Source organism: Lithobates pipiens, unplaced genomic scaffold, assembly GCF_037356315.1.
Source record: "Lithobates pipiens isolate NorthernLeopardFrog02 unplaced genomic scaffold, aLitPip1_a1.2 Scaffold_8, whole genome shotgun sequence".
Lineage (NCBI taxonomy): Eukaryota > Metazoa > Chordata > Amphibia > Anura > Ranidae > Lithobates > Lithobates pipiens.
In genome coordinates, this window is record NW_027507903.1 from 620,257,110 (window position 1) to 620,280,907 (window position 23,798).

Genomic DNA, 23,798 nt, shown 5'->3' on the forward strand with positions numbered 1-23,798 from the left:
TGCAGGCACTACTTTTCAGTTTTTTATTTGCTAAAAAAGTTTAAAAAATCCAATAGATTTCGTTCCACTTCACAATTGTGTCCCACTTGTTGGTGATTCTTCACAAAAATTTTTAATTTTATATCTTTATGTTTGAAGCCTAAAATGTGGCAAAAGGTTGAAAAGTTCAAGGGGGCCGAATACTTTCGCAAGACACTGTATGTTTCTGGGTGGTCAATTGTTGCTGGGAGGGATCTATTGTTGAGGGAGGGGTCTATTGATGCTGGCTGCTGGGAGATCTGTTGTTGCTGCTGGAGGTCTATTGTTATTGGGAGGTGGAACCAAGGAACGGTGCTCGGAGGTGGGGAAAATGGGGTGACTCAGAAAGGGGGAGTTCCTGCACCTATTCTCTGAGAAAAAAAGCCCTGGGTGTGGGGGATATTTTCTTGGCACACTTGGGGCTCCTTAATACCAATTGAGCATCTTTTAAACGCTACGGCCTACCTGAGTATTGTTGCTGACCATGTCCATCCCTTTATGACTACAGTGTCCCCATCTTCTGGTGGCTCCTTCCAGCAGGATAATGCACCATGTCACAAAGCTCCAATCATCTCACCACTGGACAATGAGGTCCCTGTACTCCAATGGTCTCCACACTCACCAGATCTCATCCAACAGAGCACCTTTGGGATGTGGTGGAAAGGGAGATTCACATCATGGATGTGCAGCCGACAAATCTGCAGCAACTGCATGATGCTTTCATGTAAATATGGACCAAAATCTCTGAGGAATGTTTCCAACACCTTCTTGAATCTACTCCATGAAGAATGAAGGCAGTTCTGAAAGCAAAAGGTGGTCCAACCCGGTACAAGCAAGGTGCTCCTAATAAAGTGGCTGGTGAGTATGTATTAACCAGTGTTTTGGTAAAATATAAAAGATGAGATTGCCTCAGTAAAAAGATACCAAACATGTCAAACTGTGAAAGTGATCGGGCGGCTGTCACTTCCACCAGAAAACCGACAGCTGGTTTGAGAAGTGTATATCTTGGTGCGTGTTCAGGAGGCCTTAACACCAGCTGCCATTTATAAGACAGCGCCAGGACTCCAGAAGTTAGCATTGTGCTATCAGAGTCATGGAGACCCACTAAAAGTCTTTGTGATCTATAACTTGTGGACCATCTTTGGTTATTTGTCTCCAGTTACCAACCACAACTTATGACAACCAGCTCATACACAGTCTGATTACGTAATGTATGGGGAGAAACAGGGGCGGACTGACAGCTCATGGGGCCCCTGGGCAATAGAAGATTATGGGGCCCCCCAAGCAATAGGAGATTATGGGGCCACACAGTATACACACAGTAAGCGATCACACAATATACACATACATGTACACACAGTATACACAGACCGGTTTCTATTGACTGAGAAGGTACTGGAGAGGTGGGGCAGCTATAATCTCTGGATTTTTAGACCAAAAGGATGTCGGTAAGGGACATTTCAGAGACAGATGTAAAAAAAACACGGAATTTTACATACTGTCCCTGGTTTTACTGAGGCTGGCAACCCTGATGGTGCCCCCTAGTGGCCTGGGGCCCTCGGGCAGTGCCCGAGTGGCCGAATGGTCAGTCCGCCCCTGAAAAGAAAGCTCTGCCAGACATTTGTACGGTCATGCTGTGTCTGCCACATCTGGATTATTTATTCAGACATCTCACCACCTATTAAATATGCCAAAGTGAGGATTCATTTATACAAAGTCGTAAACGTTATGTTCAATTATGGAGTTCAGCGATAAAAATAAATATTCCATACGATGTATAAAGTCCTGCTTCCAGATATACTAAGTACTGGAAATGTTCCATCAAGTGCCGCCATTGTATATTTACTTTCTGATACCACAACTGGCAATGATTCTAGGTCTTTGAAATAGCTAGTAATAGTAAATCACAATCAACAGGACTTGTTCTGTAATGTTGATATAGCTTATCCAAACCACCTCTTCTTTGGAAATTCTGAAAAAAAATATTTTACAATAATGTTGCTTCTACTTATGAGAAAAATAAAAGAGATCTGTAGTACCCTGATGTTTAGGCAGGGTTGCTCTTAAATTTATATGACAAGTGATAGTTGCCTCTGCCAATTGCTATGAGGTCAATTGATTTCACCCTAATTCTGGAATTGCTGCACTTCTCTCTTCTGTCACTAGGTGGCCAGGTATCTGGTGACATTAGATAAGACTAGGGCATAGCAAGGACAGATTTGGAATGAATGGGGAGTCTCAGCCAATGGGCAGGGATTTTCTTGGGTCCCTTGGCCTGCTGGGAGAACCTATTTATTTGGGTGGAGTCTGGCGATCGGGTTCTGTGTCACCTGGACGGCTATCTGGGTGGATGTGTGTCGTAGTGCCCCGAGCTGCTAGGCAGGGGCCTAAGGCCTATCCCAGGGATATCTGGCTGCTAGCCTATCTGAGAGCCTATCCAGAAGCAAGAGAGCAGCCAGTGACGTCAGCGACGCATGCATATCATGACGGACCTTCAAAGCTTCGCACTAGAGCGTGGGAGTGACATCATCATGGCTCTGACCACTCATACAGCTCACCTGAAAGAAAGACCAGGAGGAGATGGAAGCCCTGTCAGCAGGGACAACGTGTCGCTGGAGGACTTCCTTCTAAGGTACCATATTTATCAGCGTATAACACGCACCCCAAGTTTAGGAGGGAATTTTAAGGAAAAAAACTTTTAGGAGGGAAATTTAAGGAAAAAAACCTTACATTTAAATGCCCATCAATGCAGCCTTATCAGTGTCCATCTGAAGCCTTGTCAGTGTCATTACAGCCTTGTCATTGCAGCCTTGTCTCCTCAGCTTTTGTTTTTAAAAATGGCGCCGCCGAGATGTCCTTCGTATCTCATCGGCGCCCGGAAGTTCTCAGCGGCTATCGGCCGCCTCGGCCGTACTCGGCGGCTTTTGGCCGTACTCAGCGGCTTTCGGCCGCCTCGGCCGTACTCGGAGGCTTTCGGCCGCATCGGTCGTACTCGGAGGCTTTCGGCCGCTCTCGCCGCTTCTCTGTGGTTTTCGGCTGCCTCGGCCTTACTCTGTGTCTTTTGGCTGCACTCTGAGGCTTTCGGCCGCTCTCGAAAACCGCAGAGAAGGGCCGAAGGCAGCCGAAAGCCGCGAGAAGGGCCGAAGGCGGCTTAAAGCCACCCAGAGCACCAAAATGGCAAGGGAATCGCGGCAGATCGGCGTATAACACGCACCAGCGATTTTCCCCTGATTTTAAGGGGAAAAAAGTGCGTGTTATACGCCGATAAATACGGTAAGTATTTCATAATATTAATATTATATATGATTTTAATACAATAAAATACCACACGGTTTTACCGATGGCGACTCTCTTTTACTTTTTTCTACTGGCTTAACACTCACACTGAAGTCATTTCTGCAGCTGGCTGCTGACCGCTGGTTATACTCCAAGTCCCCCGGAACGTTTGGTTTATCGGTCAACGGAGGTGCTGGGAAGATCAAAGGCCCTGGTTGGGTTTTAGCCACAAGCTCAGACAGCTTGTGCAGCTGGTAAGCTTGCACTCTATGTGGTGGTGGATACATGTTGTTTTATAAGAAGTCACTGAAGATTGTTTCACATGGTGGCTTATTAAACGTTTCCTTTCTTTGGAAATTTCAAGGACTGTGGATTCATTTATTTACCACATATGTTCACTTATTCGCACTGTTTGGAGTAATTTTCTGTGATTTGTTTCTTAAAGCGGAGGTCCACCCTAAAATGGACCTTCCCCTCATCGGATTCCTCCCCCCCCTCCGGCGCCACGATTGGCACCTTTCAGGGGGGAGGGGGGTGCAGTTACCTGGATAATCCAGGTAACTGCACCCACTTCCGGGCTAGCTCTCTGCGGAAAGGGGCGTACATTTCGCCCCTTTCCGCAAGTGCCCGCCCCCTTCCGCAAGTGCCCCACTGCCTGCTGGGAAACACACGGATCCCAGAGGCAGCGGGGACCGTCCTCATTGCGCAGCGCGGCTCGCGCATGCGCAGTAGGGAACCGGGAAATGAAGCGGAAAGGCTCCATTTCCTGATTCCCATACCCAAGATGGCGGCGGCAGCACTCGAGTGTCGATCTAGAGATCGGCTTCGGGTGCCGACATCGCGGGCGCGCTGGACAGGTAAGTGTCACTATTTTAAAAGTCAGCAGCTGCAGTATTTGTAGCTGCTGACTTTAAAAAAAAAAAAAAACGCGGAGTCCTGGCGGACTCCCGCTTTAATTCGATCTGACTGATTCATCCAATTGATCATATTCAGTTGCACATTTTTTTTTTTTACATTTATTTATATTTTTCATTTTTTTTTACATTTTTTATTTTGTACAAGCGCAGCTTCTTATGTTTTTACGTTTTTTTAAGTATTTCATAATGCGTTAGTATGCAATGCATACTAGCACATTATACAATTGCCTTACAGGTGTTTTTTTTTCTTTTTTAACTGCCACGGTTTACTACCATAAATAGTGGGCCATTTTGGCTATTAGAATAAGATTAGTCTGTAAAAGAAATTTTTTTTTGTACTTTTTTTTTATAAATATTGGTGTGATACCATAAATTTTTTGTAAGGGTCTAAATATATATATATATATATATTTTGAGCCCATGATGAGGTGCCCACAAACAAAACACCAAAGTGAACCACCAAAAAAAGTGCACGTGACTCCTGACGGGGGGTAAGGTCTATTTAGGTCCACCTAGTCAAAGCTAACCAACAAGGTCTGGGTGAGGGGGCTCTCAAAGAGATTCCACAAAAAAATTATATGTGAACATACAAAAAAGTGTACTAAGCTGTGTCATAGTCCCCTCCAGAAGAAAAAAGACCCCTCTGAACCCCCCCCGTGCAAGACTCCCGACAGGGGGGGGCAAGGCCCATTTAGGTCCACCTAGTCAAAACCAACCAACAAGTTCTGGGTGAGGGGGCTATGGAAGAGATTCCACCAAAAAAGTGCATGTGAACACACAAAAAAGTGAAGTAGGATGTATCATGGTCCCCTACAGAAGATAAAAGACCCCTCTGCCCCCCCCTGCAAGACTCCGGACAGGAGGGCAAGGCCCATTTAGGTCCACCTAGTCGAAGCCAACCAACACGTTTTGGGTGAGGGGGCTATCGAAGTTATTCCACCAAAAAAGTGCATGTGAACACACAAAAAAAGTGAACTAGAATGTATCATGGTCCCCTACAGAAGAGAAAAGACCCCTCTGCCCCCCGCCCCCCCCCGTGCAAGACTCCGGACAGGAGGGCAAGGCGCATTTAGGTCCACCTAGTCGAAGCCAACCAACACGTTTTGGGTGAGGGGGCTATCGAAGTTATTCCACCAAAAAAGTGCATGTGAACACACAAAAAAAGTGAACTAGAATGTATCATGGTCCCCTACAGAAGAGAAAAGACCCCTCTGCCCCCCGCCCCCCCCCCCCCATGCAAGACTCCGGACAGGAGGGCAAGGCCCATTTAGGTCCACCTAGTCGAAGCCAACCAACAAGTTCTGGGTGGGGGGGTCTCTCTGGAAGAAAGACCCCCCCCAACCCAAGGCACAGGAGAAAGGTACCTAATGGCCACACATCTTTCCCCTAGACTTCAGGGTGGGCCCAAGAACCCACACCCTACAATCCTTGAGTGAAAGGTGACAAAAATAAGTGCACTGACAAAAGAGTGAGAAAAAATATAAGTGCCAAAGTGTAAGTCAATGGCTAGGCTTTGCAGCCTGGTAACAAAAATTGCCCTGATCTCGCCCAAAAGGTTTAGCTCATGAGGTGAGGGCAGAGAAAAAAGCATTTGGTGCTGTGGCCAAAGTGCACCCAAAGTAAACCCTTAAGCCCCATACACACGATCGGACTTTGTACAAACTTTCCCGTGGATTTTTGTACAAAGGGCGTCGGCCCTGAACTTGCATTGCATACACACAGCAGGACTTTTTCAGCCAACCTTTACCAAATCACGTGTTTTTTCTGCTCTTTACCGCCACCTTTGGTCAACTTCTGTATTGTTGTCTGATCTTTTGCATTGGTTCTCAGCATGCGTGTTTGTACTTTGTACAAAAGTCCGATGGTTTTCTGTACACACGATCAAACTTTGCTCCATCTGACTTTTGTTGCCAGAAAGTTTGTCCGTTCGCACAGCCAACAAAAGTCAGATGAAAACTGAAAAAGTTTGTCTGATGGAGTGTACCACATGGTCGGAATGTTGCTCCAATACAGCTAATTTGCATGTTTGTTGTCAAAAAGTACGATCGTGTGTATGGGCCTAAAGTGTTACAGTGGCACCCATGGGGCACCAGCCCCAAACGGACACCACAGACCCTTTTCCTTCGCAGCCATAGACAAGGTACCATAGCTCAATCAGAACCCAGTACACCAGGGAAGTACTACCGAGCCTCACCTTACTCAGTGGGCACTCGATTGAGCTTCCTTCCCACTAGGAAGGTCCCTCAGAACCCCACATCATACCAGCAGGAATATTATAAAGCCATTCATTTGGGCTAAAAGACTAGAATGGCTGCAGAGCACCTCTATTGGATACTAAAAAGAGCATATGCTACACTAGATCTTAGCCAAAATGAAAAGAAGTGGAAGTGTGCAAAGTGACCAGATTTGACAGTCTCGAACAAGCCTTATTATAGGTCTTCCAATCGCATTTCACTGCAAATTCAATCACATCTGCGGCTTCAGCCCTGAGGAAGGGGGCATTTCCCCCAAACACGTTGGCTTCATCTTGGTAGTCCTATTCAATAAACATTTTGTCTTTCTATTAGGGCTGTTACTGATTAAAATGTTTGTGTTCGATTAATCGATTTTTTTTAAAAACAATTAATCGACTAATTTCGATTAATTACAACGCACATACAGATCCAACTACTTTTAGCTGATCTCTTTGCATTGCGACTGTGCATTAGTCAGTGGTAAATGTGGTATACACTATATACAATCACCCGACACTAGTTAGTTTCCACAATCCATGACTTAACTTCACAGTTCACACAAATACGTTTTAAATTCAAACTGTAGCACTGACGTAAGTCATTTTTTTCCCACAGTAGCGTGACAATCCCTCCACCTCCGGTCTAACTAATCACTCTCACCTTATGGCATGGACCCCTGTGCAAACAGGTGGTCATGCAAGCGGGTATCAAAACGGGTTAACACGGACCATAAACTTCTCTCACGTCTCCTTAAGCCGCGTACACACGGGCGGACTGTCTGGCCAATTTAGTCCGTCGAAACACATTTCAGCGGACAGTCCGCTCGTGTGTGGGCTTCAGTGGACTTTTTCAGCGTGCAGTCTGGCGGACTAAGTATTTCGGAATTTCCGTAATATTGTCCGTCGTACTTTGGTTTCAGCGGACAATCCGCTCATGAGTAGGCTAGTTCGACGGACTAAGTATGGCGCATGCTCAGAAAGGATTTACACGGCGAAAGGTTGCATTGCTGTGTATTGGACTTCCTATTTCTAGTCCCGTCGTGCGTGCTGTACACGTCATCGCGCAAGTGTAGCGGGGTCTCTTTAAGAACTATAAAACTACTGTTCCCAGAACCCCGCTGGTTCCCAGGATGCTTTGAGTTATGCCCCAGAGACTTATGGGGGAGGAAATATAAGGAGGGGGAGAGGCCTAGTTCGCTCTCTTTGGACACCCCCCTCTCTTCAAGCAAGAGGAGATCTGTCCTGAACTGCTGAGGCACAAGGCCTGAAACCTGGGCCTTGTGCTCTTTTCCAAAGAGCTCTCTGCCAGCCTAGTTGCACCTGAGAGACATTTTCTCATTCCTTGCTGCTGTACACCAGAAGGATTGAAGACTCGGAGGTCGGTGGATTCCTGTTCCTAGACGAAAAGGCAGAGAAACCGGACTTGGACTTGTCCGGGTGGTGAGAGCTGTTTAAAGACAGATGCTTTATCTTTATTATTCGTTTGGATTACAAAGTTGTTCTTCAAGTGCACCACCGAAAGATTGCTAGCGAATATTGTTTTACTGGACTTCCATCTAGATCAGTCAGGCCTGACTGCATAGGTAGATATTGCTGGGTGTTAGTTTACCCATGCGGGGAAGTAGCTGAAAAAGGGCAGCGCTAGAGTTGCATAGCAATACTTTATTATGCTGATTACTCTGTTTATCTTTATTACTGGTTACTGCAGGGACCTGATTATGTGTTGCAATCCAAATGTTTGATTCATGTTATTCCTTTTATAAAAACAATAAGTAAAGTCAGTTATATACTTTCAAGGATTGTCTATGAGCTTGAGTTATCCACCCATGCACACACACATATTTAGAGTATAAGCGATTTAATGTGTATTGCTAGATACTAACTGTGCCAAAGTGGGTAGTACAGATTGCCGGGGGGTTGGCGGAGCTGTGCTCAGGACCCAAACCAAACTTGCGGCCCTCTTAAGTGAGGGTATCGCTATACAAGCTTTCGACGGACTGTTTGTGCATCCGTGTGTGGTCAAGTCCGTTCATTCGAAAGTAGGACGGACTGTCCGTCGGATTGTCTGACGGACTAAGTTGGCCATACAGTCCGCCCGTGTGTACGCGGCTTTAGATCTCAGCAAGGACGCCAGGTCATGGGTAGAAAGAAAAGATCTAAGTGCTCCCCGCTTAAGTATAAGATTTCATTTTTGTGTTCAAACACAAACTACTCACATAAAGATGATAAAAACACAGCATGGTAAAGCCGACAATCGTGTTAGTTCCGTAGGGCAGCAGCGGGTGATGTCATGCGTAGCTTCTCCCCCGTACGCGTTACGTTCAATCAGAATTTCAACGTCACTGGACTCCTCCCCCCTTCCATTCGTTAGTAAATGGAGGCACTTGGGGAAGGGGGGAGGAGTCCGGTGACGTCCATGTCCGTGACGTCACCGGATCTCTGACGGAACTCCCTGAACCTGGCGGAGAGGTGAGTACCGATTAAAAGAATTTTGATTGATCAAAAAAATGTATTGATTAATCAAGGAATTAATCTTTATTTTCCACAGCCCTATTTCCTATTAAACATTTTGATTGGACCTCTGAAGGCCATGAATGTTTGTTCTGAGCACTCCTCAATACCCACCCAGAGTTTCCTGAATCCAGGACAGACTGTGAAAGTAAACCTTCCTAATGAGACATAGATGGCAAAAAAGACCTGACAGTGGTTGTAACCCTCCCCTACTCTCTGAAACAAAATGCCTTTAGATATACAGTACGTACCTACTGCTTTCCCAGATCTCAGAGGTTTGCTTATTCATTGCCTCAGACCATTGCTTCACCATAGAGTCTCACTCTTTTGGTAGCAGGGAGCTGGATTTTATTTAGTATAAAATTAGAAATGAAGGGAAGATAAGTGTCAGCAGTTTCAGCACTTGCCATTGTATTGATCCTGTTGCTTTGTTCTGCCAGGCAATCTACACTATAGAGCAGAGGACCTTAAAGAGGTGGAGATCTACCTGAACAACACAGGAGAAGTCAAAGCTCACCGGGCACAGTGTCACCCAGTGTCACCTCCTCACAGCTGATTAAAACCTCTAATTGCTGTACTACTGTGTCACAATCGTGTACATTGCACGGCAATCATGGGTTTAACCCTTTCATGACTAAGCCTATTTTTGGAATTTGATGTTTACAAGTTAAAATCCATATTTTTTGCTAGAAAATTACTTGGAACCCCCAAACATTATATATATTTTTTTAGCAGAGACTCTAGAGAATAAAACGGCGATTGTTGCAATATTTTATGTCACACGGTATTTGCGCAGTGGTGTTTTAAACGCAACTTTTTGGGAAAAGGGACACTTTCATGAATAAAAAAAAAACAAAACAGTAAAATTAGCGCAATTTTTTTGCGTAATGTGAAAGATAATGTTGGGCTGAGCGGTACGCTACTTATCACCTCGTGTTTGTGACGGGTTCCAGGAGAACGGGTCTGTCCGTGTGCGTCCGGCCGGCGCCACGGACTTAAGGCGTATTTTCTTTTACACATCTGTAAGTGCATTTTTATATTTTTTATCCCAAAATAAAAGGGTTTTATACTATTTTGAGTTTTATCTCCCTTTATGATTTTGATGCCCCTGCCTCTGAGTCCTTCTTTTGGACCTTGAGCCAAGTATACGGGAGCGAGCTTTTCTTCCCAAGAGTCTTCGAAGCAGCAAGGTCAGGAGGACATCGTGGAATCCCCTCCCCCCGTGGCTGAAAGTGGTGCACAATTTCATAGAGCTCCGTGTGACCCTCTGTAGTGGGGGGTCATATCCGTCTGGTAAGCAGCAAATCTCAACGTGTGTTGGTGATGGACTGAACACGATTTTTCTCAGTTTGGATTACATGAACATTATGTTTTATTTTTAGAGGTTTTTTATTCACAGCCATACGTCATTTTTGGCGTTCTACACACGGACTTATTGTTTATACACTGGGTGTTGATGCTTCATATATTTCTCGCATTTATAAGTTATGTTATGTATTCTTATTATATGTAGTGAATCACAGTAGTGAGATTTTGGATTTGGAACATTAATACATATGTGTTCTGCATTACGTACACATATATATAGGGTTGTCGTACCCTGTATAGTGCATATCTTAATACTACTGTATAAGTAGTTGGTCACATTTTCCTTTGTTTAAGCGCGCGTTATGTTTTTTCGTTTACCTATTTTGCTTGTATGTGATACAGTGAAGCCGCAGCTGAACATCTTTCGATACTTTTTTTTATTATTTAAGAAATTCACAATTATTTCACACACTTCACAATTTTTCACCTTAGCGCAGTTTGTTTCCCCCTTTTTTTTTTCGAAAGATAATGTTACGCCGAGTCAATAGATACCAAACATGTCACACTTTATAATTGCGCGCACTTGTAGATTGACGACAAAGTACGGTACCTAAAAATCTCAATAGGCGACGCTTTAAACAATTTTTACGGTTACCAGGTTAGCGTTACAGAGGAGGTCTAGTGCTAGAATTATTGCTCTCGCTCTGACGATCGCGGCGATACCTCACATGTGTGATTTGAACACCGTTTACATACGCGGGCGCGACTTCCGTATGCGTTTTCTTTGCTTCGCGAGCTCGCGGGGACGGCGGGCGCTTTAAAAATTTTTTTTTATTTTTTTATTTATTTTAAAATGACTAAATTGTTTTAAAAAAAACATAAAAATTGATCACTTTTATTGCTGTCACAAGGAATGTAAACATCCCTTTTGACAGTAATAGGTGGTGACAGGTCCTCTTTATGGAGGGATCGGGGGTCTAAAAGACCCCCCACCCCTCCTTTACACTTCAATGTATTCAGATCGCCGAAAACGGCGATTCTGAATACCGGATATTTTTTTAAAACCGGCGCCATTGGCAGCCGAGTAAACGGGAAGTGACGCCATGACGTCGCTTCCGTGTTTACGATGAGGAGACTGGAACGAAGCCGATTACGGCTTCGTTCCAGTTCCTCCGCAGCAGCCGGAGGCGTCGGATCACTGATCGGTGCTCCCGATCGAGCGGGAGCACCGGTAACAGCCGCGAGAGGCGGCGGGAGGGGGGGACGTCCCCTCCCGCTCCTCCGGCATAACAGCCGAGCGGCTTTTAGCCGCATCGGTTGTTATGGCTGGATAGCCAATCGCCCGCTGCCAAAAACGGTACCGGGATGATGCCTGCAGGTGCGGGCATCATCCCGGTATAACCCCCGGAAGCTGAGTACGCAGATCTGTGTACGCTCGGCGGGAAAGGGTTAAATCAGGAGGCAACATATCCCTTTCATCTGTCAACACACACTCAGATCACTTTTCAGAGGAGCAGCAGTGCCTGCTGCACTTGTGAATAAGCCCTTAGTGGCATTTGGCAATGGCACCCTTAGGGCTCTTCAACGAGGTTGATGGGAGGTAAAACCATGAGGTTAATTTGTGGATTTACCACCCCAATCCCTGCCCTCTTTAGCTGCTGAGGCAGCAAACAAAGGTGTACACAAATGCTGCAGCAGGAATTAAACCCCTGATGCTTTTGGTGGGTGCTACCGCCTGCCACCACCTGCCAAACAAGACCCATTATGGTAAATGGGACCACTGAAAGTGCCCCACAACTGTATGCTTCTGCGGGGTCCAATGGGTCAAAGCAGGTGGTGAGAAAGCAACACAATACTGCCTGCTTTACCCCTTGTTTGCTGTGCTGCACAAAATTGCAAAGCATTTGCAGAGTGGCCTCATTCGCTTGAATGGTTCATGCTTGGCAGGTGCTACACCCACCAATAACTCTTGTTGCGGCTGAGACATGGCCACTGCAGCTAAAGGGGGTGCAGTTGGGGCAGGAGTGGTAAAAACAAGTCTTAATTATGGGGTTTTGCCACCCCACCCAAACTACAAATGTAAATGAACCCTTACTGTTCTGAGCCACCTATAAGGCTGTTTTCACACTGTTGTGCTGTGGTTTACCTATACAGCCTGTGCAGCGCAGTGCATCTGCAACTTTCCTCGGTTAGCTGAACTTTGCCAGTGACTTCTATAATATCCTGCAATTGTGGTGCACTTTCTGAAAGTGCACCAAAACTCCTGCATTCAGAAAGTGCATTGCACTCTGATTCTCTGGGATGGTGGGTCAGCAATCCCAGACCCCCCACTTTAGAACATGGACTGCACCTAAAAAAAAGGATTATATAGATATTTTTTTCAATAGGTCTTTGGTCTGATAGCATGATGTCATGAGTCCTCCACTTTTGCCTTTATTTGTCAGGAAAGCCATTTCTGTGCTCCTCCTTATTTTACCTTCACTTTGTTACTGGAGCCTGACTTGATATCTAAACGCCAGTACAACGTTCTAAGCCAAACAAGAGTGTGATTGACATGGGCAAATCTGGACACAGGAGGAGCCCCAATGTTTGATTCTGCTGCATTTTTACAGGAGCAGATCCAGAGCAGCTCAGGAAACACTTTAAATATGCCAGACCCGGGTACAGGTTTTGATACATTTCCACTTTCTCTTGTGACTACTGTAGCGCCGGCTCCTGAAGAGCACGCGCTATGTGTTTTTGAAATTTAACATTACACCTGAACTGCAGTTTGGTTTGGGTATAATTATTCTAAATTTTTACCTCAGCATCAGCCTGACTGGACTATAGGGTGTTCGGCCTGGCCATAGGGGGCGCTGTCTCTTATGGCAGGCATGGAAACAGTCTGGTTTAAGGTTACTTTCTCTCTGAGCCCGCCCAGTGGGAGTGTCACTCATGTTTTCTGGGAGAGGGTACTTAAGATGCGGATGTCACATGGTTCGGGGTTCTGGTCCAGAAGTATGCTCTGACTCCATGGTCCTGGTCCTCCTGACCAGCCCCCAGGACGCCTATGGCCTGGGGTGCGGATCCACCCGATTTTATGTCTCGGGGCTGGCTAGCCCGAGGCGGGGGAAACTAAGGAAAGGATTCGGAAGTGGTCCGGTGCCAGCTCAAGTTGTGGAGAGGCCCAGCAACTTCATAGTTATCCAGGTGAGGACTCTTCGGGGAAAAGGCCACACAAGGGTTGGCTTCTTAGCAAAAGCCTGGTAAAGCTGAAGGACCTAAGTGAATACAGTCTCGCATGGTATCGCCGGACCGGCTGCAAGATACTGGTACCACACGAGTGTTCTACAAGTTTTCTATTTTCCTTGTTCATGTTCTACAACAAAGTCTGTGGTAGAGACTTGTTCTTGATTAAACACCCTGTTGGCTGCTAGGCCTTGTGAGAGAGGGACTATCCAACTAGAGAGAACATCCAGCTGTGAATGGCTATTCTCTGGATTTATTCAAAGTAAGAAAGTTCTTTATTACTGACTTTGACATTAAGAGTACCTGAACTTTTCACCTAACCCTCTGATCCTATACTGAGAGACTGTTGTTAACTAAGTTTTTGCAAATAAAAATCCCTTTAACCAGTTCCCGACCAGCGCACGCCGATGTACGTCGGCAGAATGGCACGGGCAGGCAAATGGGCGTACCTGTAGGTCCCTTTAAATTTGCCGCCCTGCCATTGGGAGCGCGCCGCCGGCTGGTCGGGACCCCCGTGAGTCCGGGCGCGGGACCCGCGGATTCGATCGCCGTGGGCATCCCCGCGATCGTCTCACGGGGCGGCCGAGTGAAGAAATGCCGTTGTAAACAGCATTTCTCCATTCTGCCTAGCAACTAGTGACGCTGATCTCTGCTCCATGTGATTGGAGCAGAGATCAGTATTCACTAAATGAAAGCCCAGCCCCCCACAGCTAGTACCACACCCCTAGGAACACTTAACCCCTACACTGCCACCCAATGGTTAACCCCTTCACTGCCAGTGTCATTTACACAGGAATCAGTGCATTTATATAGCAGTGATTGCGGGATAAATGACAATGGTCCCAAAAATGTGTCAAAAATGTCCGATGTGTCCCCCACAATGTCGCAGTCACAATAAAAAATCGCTGATCGCCGCCATTACTAGTAAAAAAAACAAATTATTAATAAAAATGCCATAAAACTATCCCCTATTTTGTAAACGCTATAACTTTTGCGCAAACCAATCAATAATCGCATATTGCTATTTTTTTTACCAAAAATATGTAGAAGAATACGTATCGGCCTAAACTGAGGGAAAAAAAATGTTTTTTTTATATATTTTTGGGGGATATTTATTATAACAAAAAGTAAAAAATAATGCGTTTTCTTTTCAAAATTGTCGCTCTATTTTTGTTTATAGCGCAAAAAATTAAAACCGCAGGGGTGATCAAATACCTCCAAAAGAAAGCTCTATTTGTGGGAAAAAAAGGACGTCAATTTTGTTTGGGAGCCACGTTGCACGACCGCGCAATTGTCAGTTAAAGCTACACAGTGTCGAATCGCAAAAAGTGGTCTGGTCTTTGACCAGCAAAATGGTCCAGTCTGTAAGTGGTTAAGCGGATCTGTCGTCAGTCTCTAAAGTTTCTGGGCCATCTCATGGCTTTTCATTATATTTACAATTATGTAACGAACCCACTGCTCTCCGGTGTCTCAGCACCCCACCTTGTCCCACAGACAGCAAGTCATATATACGCAAGGACCGCATGTACCCCAAGGGTAAAGAAAGAGCCAAAGAATAGGAGGCCTCAAAGCGGAGCTCCACCCAAAAGTCTGTTTGCTTCCTCCCCCCTGTCAAAACCAGGTATCTTCTCCCACTTCCATGTAAGATTGCTGAATCGTTGAGCGGCAATCTACAAAACATAAGGCCCCTCCCCCTCTGCCTTGACAGTGGGACCATTCAGAAAGCACAGCGCAATTCGTGCATGCGCAGTGGGAAACAGGCGCCAAGACCAGCAACACCTGGCACAGAGGTGATAGGCAGGTTGATTCAGTAAACACAGTAGTGGAATAGTTCCCAAGAAGTCTACGACAGGCCCTACACTATCCCTCCTCCTCTGGATCCTTTCCCTATGCTAGGTTACTCTCCCTGTCAAGTGGATTCCTGTCCCTAACCTCGCCACATGCAACTACAGTGAGTCAGGGCTTTTTGTAAGTTCTGCCCTCACCACAGATGGCCACAGGGTTCACCCAGTCAGCAGGGTCCAATCAGACAGAAGCCCACCCTATGACACGTATGGTGGCTCAAGAGGAATTGTTCATCCTCTTGTCTTCCACTCTCCCTCTAAGGTGGATACAACAGCGCCACCTGTGTAAGGAGGTTACCCTTAGTATGTTTTTCAGATTAATGTTATCATGAGATAATTGTATCATATATTGTGGTATTAAGGAGGAAGAGTCGTACACTTTTGGGTTATTATATGAATTGCATGTCGTCTTTATTGACATATATTAACTGTGTTGGGTTAATCGCTAAATTCTTTATCTAGCTCTATAGCTACCAGTCAATAAATAAGACTTAATTAGTGTGGTGTAAAACGATATATATGAGGTGACAGAAACTGGAAATTCTATACTTGTGTTGCGCACCCAGTCGTGTAATAAATACCGACCTCAAAGCAGTTTCTCTACAAATGGTGTATTTGCAGACCAGACCCAGAAAAATAATTAGTTGCCAAAGATATGGTACTTTGGTTGTTGGAGGCATGTACTCACATAATTCTCTGTATAGTAACAATTGAAAACCTACAGTGCCGTAAAAAAAGTATTCACACCCCTTAAAATTTTCCACATTTTGTCATGTTACAACCAAAAACATAAATGTATTTTATTGGGATTTTATGTGATAGACCAACACAAAGTGGCACATAATTGTGAAGTGGAAGGAAAATGATATAAATGGTTTACAACATTTTTTACAAATACATTTCTGAAAAGTGTGGCGTGCATTTGTATTCAGCCCCCTTTACTCTGATACCCCTAGCTAAAATCTAGTGGAACCAATTGCCTTCAGAAGTCACCTAGATAGTAAATAAAATCCACCTGTGTGTAATTAAATCCCAGCATAAATACAGCTGTTCTGTAAAACCCTGAGGGATTTGTTAGAGGACCTTTGTGAACAATCAGCATCATGAAGGCCAAGGAACACACCAGACAGGTCAGGGATAACGTTGTGGAGAATTTTAAAGCAGGGTTAGGTTATAAAAAAATATCCCAAGCTTTGAACATCTCACGAAGCACTGTTCAATCCATCATCCGAAAATGGAAAGAGTATGGCACAACTGCAAACCTACCAAGACATGGCCGTCCACCTAAACTGACAGGCCGGGCAAGGAGAGGATTCATCAGAGAAGCAGCCAAGAAGCCCATGGTAATTCTGGAGGAGCTGCAGAGATCCACAGCTCAGGTGAGAGAATCTGTCCACAGGACAACTATTAGTCGTGCTCTCCACAAATCTGACCTTTATGGAAGAGTGGCAAGAAGAAAGACATTGTTGAAAGAAAGCCTTCAGAAGTCCCGTTTGCAGTTTGCGAGAAGCCATGTGGGGGACACAGCAAACATATGGAAGAAGGTGCTCCGGTCAGATGAGACAAAAATTGTACTTTTTGGCCTAAAAGCAAAACACTGTGTATGGCGGTAAATTAACACTGCACATCACCCTGAACACAGCATCCCCACTGTGAAACATGGTGGTGACAGCATTATGTTGTGGGGATGCTTTTCTTCAGCACAGACAGGAAGCTGGTCAGAATTGATGGGAAGATGGATGGAGCCAAATATAGGAAAATCTGAAAAGAAAACCTGTTATGCCCCGTACACACGATCAGAATTCTCGTCGTAAAAAGCTCTGATGGTTTTCCCGACGGGATTCCGACGGAATTCGGCTCAAGCTGTCTTGCCTACACACTGGTCACATCAAATTCCGATCATTTATAACGCAGTGACGTACAACACGTATGACGTGACTAGAAAAAGGAAGTTCAATAGTCAGTAGCCAATAGCTTCTGTCTCGTAGTTGAATCTGAGCATGCGTGATTTTTGGTATGTTGGAATTGCATACACACGATCGGAATTACCGATAGAAATTTTTCCGTCAGGAAAATTGAGAACAAGATACCAATTTTTGGCTGGCGGAAATTTGGACAGCTAAGTTCCAATGGAGCATATACACAGTTGCATTTTCCGATGAAAAGCTCTCATCTGTCTTTTTCTGGCCAGAATTCCGACCGTGTGTACGCGGCATTAGAGTCTGCAAATGACTTGAGACTGGGGCAGAAGTTCACCTTCCAGCAGGACAACGATTCTAAACATACAGCCAGAGCTACAATGGAATGGTTTAGATCAAAGCATATTCATGAGTTAGAATGGCCTGGTCAAAGTCCAGACCTAAACCCAATTGAGAATCTGTGGCAAGACTTGAAAATTGCTGTTCACCAACACTCTCCATCCTATCTGACAGAGCTTGAGCTATTTTGCAAAGAAGAATGGGGACAAATGTCCCTCTCTGGATGTGCAAAGCTGGTAGAGACATCCCCAAAAAGACATGCAGCTGTAATTGCAGTAAAAGGGGGTTCTACAAAGTATTGATTAAGGGGTGCTGAATACAAATGCATGACCCACTTTTCACTTTTTTTTTGTAAAAAATTTTGAAAAACATTTATCATTTTCCTTTCAACTCACAATTATGTGCCACTTTGTGTTGGTCTATCACATAAAATGAACAAAATACATTTATGTTTTTGGTTATAACATGACAAAATGTGTAAAATTTGAAGGGGTATTAATACTTTTTCAAGACACTGTAATGCCGCGTACAACCGAGCGGAATTTCCATCCGAAAAACCTTGGATGGTTTTTCCGACGGAATTCCGCTCAAGCTTGCCTTGCATACACACAGTCACACAAAAGTTCTCTGAACTTTCAACCGTCAAGAACGCGGTGACATACAACACTACGACGAGCTGAGCATGCATTGAATTGTTTCCGAGCATGCGTGATTTTTTGCGTGTCCGAATTGCATACAGACAATCGCATTTTTAGATAGGAACTTTTCCCAACCGAAAAATAGAGAACATGCTCTCAATCTTTTGCTGGCTGGAATTCCGCCAGCAAAAGACAGATGGAGCAAAAACACGGTCGCATTTTCCGACAAAAAGCTCACATCGGAGTTTTGCTGGCGGCATTACCGATCGTGTGTACGCGGCATAAGTCAAGCTAAAAGGTTTTTTCTATGGTTTATTGGGGGACACAGCACTTTATAAACATGAACAATGGGTTATTCTGCCACCTGTGGGGCACTAGGCACAAAATGCTGATGCCAGCCCTTAAAGTGGTTGTAAACCCTTACAACCAACTTTGACCTACAGATAAGCCTAGATTAAGGCTTATCTGTAGGTCCAAGAAATATCTCCTAAACCTTTATGGTTTAGGAGATATTTACACAAAGACAGCAGTGCGCAGGCGCACTGGGCAGGCCGCAGATTGCGGCGATATGCCGTGAGTGTCGGCTCCCATGCGCATGCTATGCATACTAGCTCATTATGCCTTTGCCTTACAGGGTGTGTTTTTTTTTTTTTTTTTTTTTTTTTTTTAGCCTTTACTTCCTCTTTAAAGACCAATATGTCTCCTCTAATCTTCCTGCTTAGTTGTGCTTAGTGTCCTCAAGGAGGATTTTGTGATTGTCCCCACTAGAGAGACCAGTAAATCTTAACCCTAACCTTAATCATAACCCAACCCTCTAAGGCTTCATGCACATGGCCATACAGGAGTTGTACAGCATGCAGTGCCTGCACAATGGCATTTCCCAAACCCACTGCCGCCACATACAGCCACCTATTGGAATGCATTAGGAGAGGTGGCTTCACATAGTTGGGCACCAGGCATGGGCGTCCGCAGCAGGGGGCAAGGGGGGTCAAGTGCCCCCCCCCTGGAATCCCCAAGGTGTCTGCCGTAGCAGTGCTGCATTTTTTTTCACTTTTTTTTTCCTTTTTTTGTCCGCTGGCGGCTGCATCCTCCGCCCTCTCCGACTCCTATGGATCAGAGCACTGGCTGGCTCTGTTTACTGCGGCCGCTCTGTAACATGGCCCCGCTCCCTCAGACCGACTCGTGTGATAGTAAAGAGAATCAATGTTCCACCTATCACATGAGCCGGTCTGGGGGGGCGGGGCCATGTTACAGAGCAGCCGCAGTACACAGAGCCATCTAGCACTATGATCAAGAGAAGGAGATGCTGCAGGTACAGCACGCCCTATGTTCCACTGTGCCTGGATAGGAGGATCGGGGGGGGGGGGGTATCCAACTTATTTTACTGTCCCCAGTTCACCTTGTGCTCCCTGCCCCCCCAGTGCTCTCCTCCCCACCACACTCTCCTGCCCCCCCAGTGCTCTTCACCGCACCACACTCTCCTGCCCCCCCATGCTCTCCTCCACCACCACACTCTCCTGCCCCCCCGTGCTCTCCTCCACCACCACACTCTCCTGCCCCCCCAGTGCTCTTCATCGCACCACACTCTCCTGCCCCCCCATGCTCTCCTCCACCACCACACTCTCCTGCCCCCCCCGTGCTCTCCTCCACCACCACACTCTCCTGCCCCCGTGCTCTCCTCCACCACTACACTCTCCTCCCCCCCCTGCTCTCCAGCTCTCCCCATCCTTCTCTAGCCACCATCCCAGTGCTCTCCCACGTTCCCCCCTGTTCCCCCCCCCAGTGCTCTCCACTCCCCACAGTGCTCTCCCCCCACAGTGCTCTCCACTCCCCCCAGTCCTCTCCCCTCTGTGCTCTCCCACTGTTCTCCTCCCCAGTGCTCTCCCCCCCAGTGCTCTCCACACCCTCCAGTTCTCCCCTCTGTTCTCCCCCCGCCTGTTCTTTCTCCCCCCCTATGCTCTCCACTCCCCCCCCCACTGCTCTCCTCCCTGTTCTTTCCCCCCCAGTGCTCTTCAGCTCTCCCCATCACTCTCCAGCCCCCACCCCAGTGCTCTACAGCCCCCCATTCTCCCCACCCCTGTCCTTTCTGCCCCCCTGGTGCTCTCCAGCCCCCCCAGTGCTCTCTACCCTCCGTGCTCTCCACCCCTGCATTTTGCCCCCACCCATGTGCTCTCCAACCCTACCAGTGCTCTCCACTCCCCCATAGTGCTCTCCAGTCCCCAGTGCTTTCCACCCCTGTTCTTTCTGGCCCCCACTGGTGCTCTCCACTCCCCCCGGCTGTTTGTACCCCCCCCCCAGTACTCTCCAGCCCCCATGCTCTCCACCCCTGTTTTTCTGCCCTCCCAGTGCTCTTCACCGCCCCACACTCTTAGCCCCCCCAGTGCTCTCAGCCTACCGTGCTCTCTACCCCTGTTCTTATTGGCCCCCCAGCGCTCTCTGCTCCCCACCCCTGTGATCTCCACTCCCCCTCGATCTTTGCCCCCACCCATGTGTTCTCCAACCCCGACAGTACTCTCTACTCTCTAGTACGCTCCCCCTTCTCTCCAACTCCCACCCAGTGCTCTCCACTTCCCCAGGACCAGAGGACAGGCTGATTGGGGCCGGAAAATGAGGACGGCTGAAGGAGCAGATGGCCAGGGACCACTCCATCCCACAGCAGACAGATTATCTGGAAGGAGCACCGTCCCCATCCAAAACAAGAACAGACCCTGCCTGCTGCTGCCCATCATGGATATCCTGCTGGCATGCAAGGTACCGTACCAAGCATCAACAACACACCTTCCCACAGACAGGGACTGCAGACTGGGACATGGGGCACAGGAGGGACTGCAATGATGGGCACAGTGAGGCTGCATTTGGTGGGCACAGGAGGGGCTGCAATGATGGGCACAGTAAAGCTGCATTTGGTGGGCACAGTAAGGCTGCATTTGATGGGCACTGGTGAGGCTGCATTTGGTGGGCACAGTGAGGCTGCATTTGGTGGGCACAGTGAGGCTGCATTTGGTGGGCACTGGTGAGGCTGCATTTGGTGGGCACTGGTGAGGCTGCATTGAGCTCTTGCATCAAGTCTGCAGTCTCTGTCCATCTCCTGTAGCATGTCTGCAGTCTCTGAGGGAGTCTGGAGAGGAGTCAAGAGTGGGAGCGCCGCTGGGATGGGGGTCATGGGAGAAGTCAGACTTGTGTGGGCTGTGGACAGGAGACTATAGGATAAAACCAGAGCCACCAAGCTGGAGCCGACTGACTGAGCCCTGCACAGTGCACCTGAGAGGAGGTCAGTGAAAGCACCGCCAGGCCAGATGGGGGGGGGGGGGGGGGGGGGGTCACTGATGTAAGAGGGGAGTGAATACGATAATGTAAGGGGCACTGATATAAAGGGTTTCCTCCTTATATTAGTAACCCTCCCCCCTTACCTTTGAGTATTCTTTCTGCAGAAGGTGGTCCCCCCAACCTTCTGAGTTCCTGGGGTCCCCCTTGATGATTGATCACTTACCACTACTAACTGGTAAAATGTATGGTTTTCCTTTCATGAACAAGAAAATAATGACGTTATGCTGTTGGGCTGGTATAATAATGCTGTTGGGCTGGTATAATAATGCTGTGGGGCTGGTATAATAATGCTGTGGGGCTGGTATAATAATGCTGTGGGGCTGGTATAATAATGCTGTTGGGCTGGTATAATAATGCTGTTGGGCTGGTATAATAATGCTGTTGGGCTGGTATGACATTTTTTCCAGGGCTGGTTTTTGAAAGCATGGGCGTCCGCAAGGTTACTCAGGTGGCTGGGTACCAGGTCCATATAGCCTAGAGAATGTACATCTCTTTACATTGCAATACATCTGTTGTGGCCATATTTTTATCTTGATGAAAACAGCCAATACAGTGACAGTATGAGATCAATATATGACCACAACAGATGTATTGCAATGTAAACAGATGTCCATTCTCTAGGCTATATGGGCCTGGAACACAGCCGCCAGAGTCACTCCCAATACAAAGTGAAGATGAATTATCTCTTATATAACACAAATGTATTACCAGTGGAAAGATTTTCATGAGATTGTCAAAAAGGGGCGGAGCATGAGTGGCCTTAAAATGATGCCCCCCCTTGGAAAAAGTTCTGCGGACGCCCATGGCACCAGGGATTGCATAAAGCACTGCATGCACACTGACGTATGCTTCAAATGCAGATAGTGTGCATCAGTCTGCATGCGTGTGCTTTATGCAACCCTCAGTGCACAACTGCTGCCTCTTTTAATGCATCGCAATAGCTGGCTGTATGCAGTGGTTCCTGGAAATGTCATTGTGTAGGCTCTGCAGTGGGGACAATCACAAAATCATCCATGAAGACATGGAGAAAAACTGAGCAAGAAGATTCGGGGAGGGGTATTGGCCTCTGGGGGCTAGCCTCAAAATGTTGTGCCTAGTGCTCAGTCTCCTGCAGGTGGCAGTATAACCTATGGTTCATGTAATCCATCTCAATGGGGGGCTGTATGCTGCAGCAGCAGCAGCATCTCCCTGGAATGTGATTATGCAGGCTCTACACGCTGTATGGCTTCTGTACAACCATGTGCCCAACATCAACCTTAACTAAATGACATTTAATTTGCCAAATCACTGAGTATCATAAATAACTTCCTTTTTTACTATATTGTTTTTTCACTATTTTTCATCCTTCGTTGCATCTCAGTGTTGCTGACCCTTTGTGTCACTCAACTTGGAGGAATGAGAAAAGACGATGAGTGTGGGTCATCATGGCCCCATTCCTGAAGTACTACATCCTGCACTCAGTGTATCCCTTCAGGGAGTGACGTTGATATCCATGATGCAACACCAGGAGGAAAGGAAGAGGATCTAAGGCAACCTTTCTCAACACAGAGGAACCCTTCAAATTACTTTCCGGTCTCAGAGAATCCCTGCTAAAAAATGACTATTTCTTGATCATACATCACGGGACACAGGAGCTTCATTACATAGTGGGTTATATAGGCACCTCTGGTGATTGGACACTGGTTGACCCCAATTAAGGAGAATTCCTCCCCTATATAACCCCTCCCATATGGGAGGCACCTCAGTTTTTTCGCCAGTGTCTATGGTGGTTGGTCACGTAAAACTTTAGCTCTGTGCAGGTCCCTGCAGGGGCCTAAGGGCTACAACAAACCGGATCCATATCTCGGGCCGATATTTGACTCCCAAGATTGTATGGTACCCGGGCCTCGTCAGCCGAAGAAGCGAGGTTTGGCCTGTAAGTCCTCTCCATTGGAAGACTGGGCTCTGGGAAAACTAGACTTGGTGTACTGTTTACACAGAGCGCACAAAAGTTTCTGGCAGAGTCTTTTACATGGTCCAGGTAGGAGGCTCTTCCGAGAAAGAGCCCCAGATAAACCTGAAGGTTGGCACAACTCTGCCCGCCGTGATGGGTGAAGGCTGGAATTTGTCTCGTTCAGCAATTCCTGCGGCGGGGACAGGTAAGGGAAGTTAATCCTATATATATAATTATATGATGGATTTCTTCATTGTGAGTAGTTGTATGTCTTACCTGGTTTCCACCATTAGGGGGAGCAAGAGCA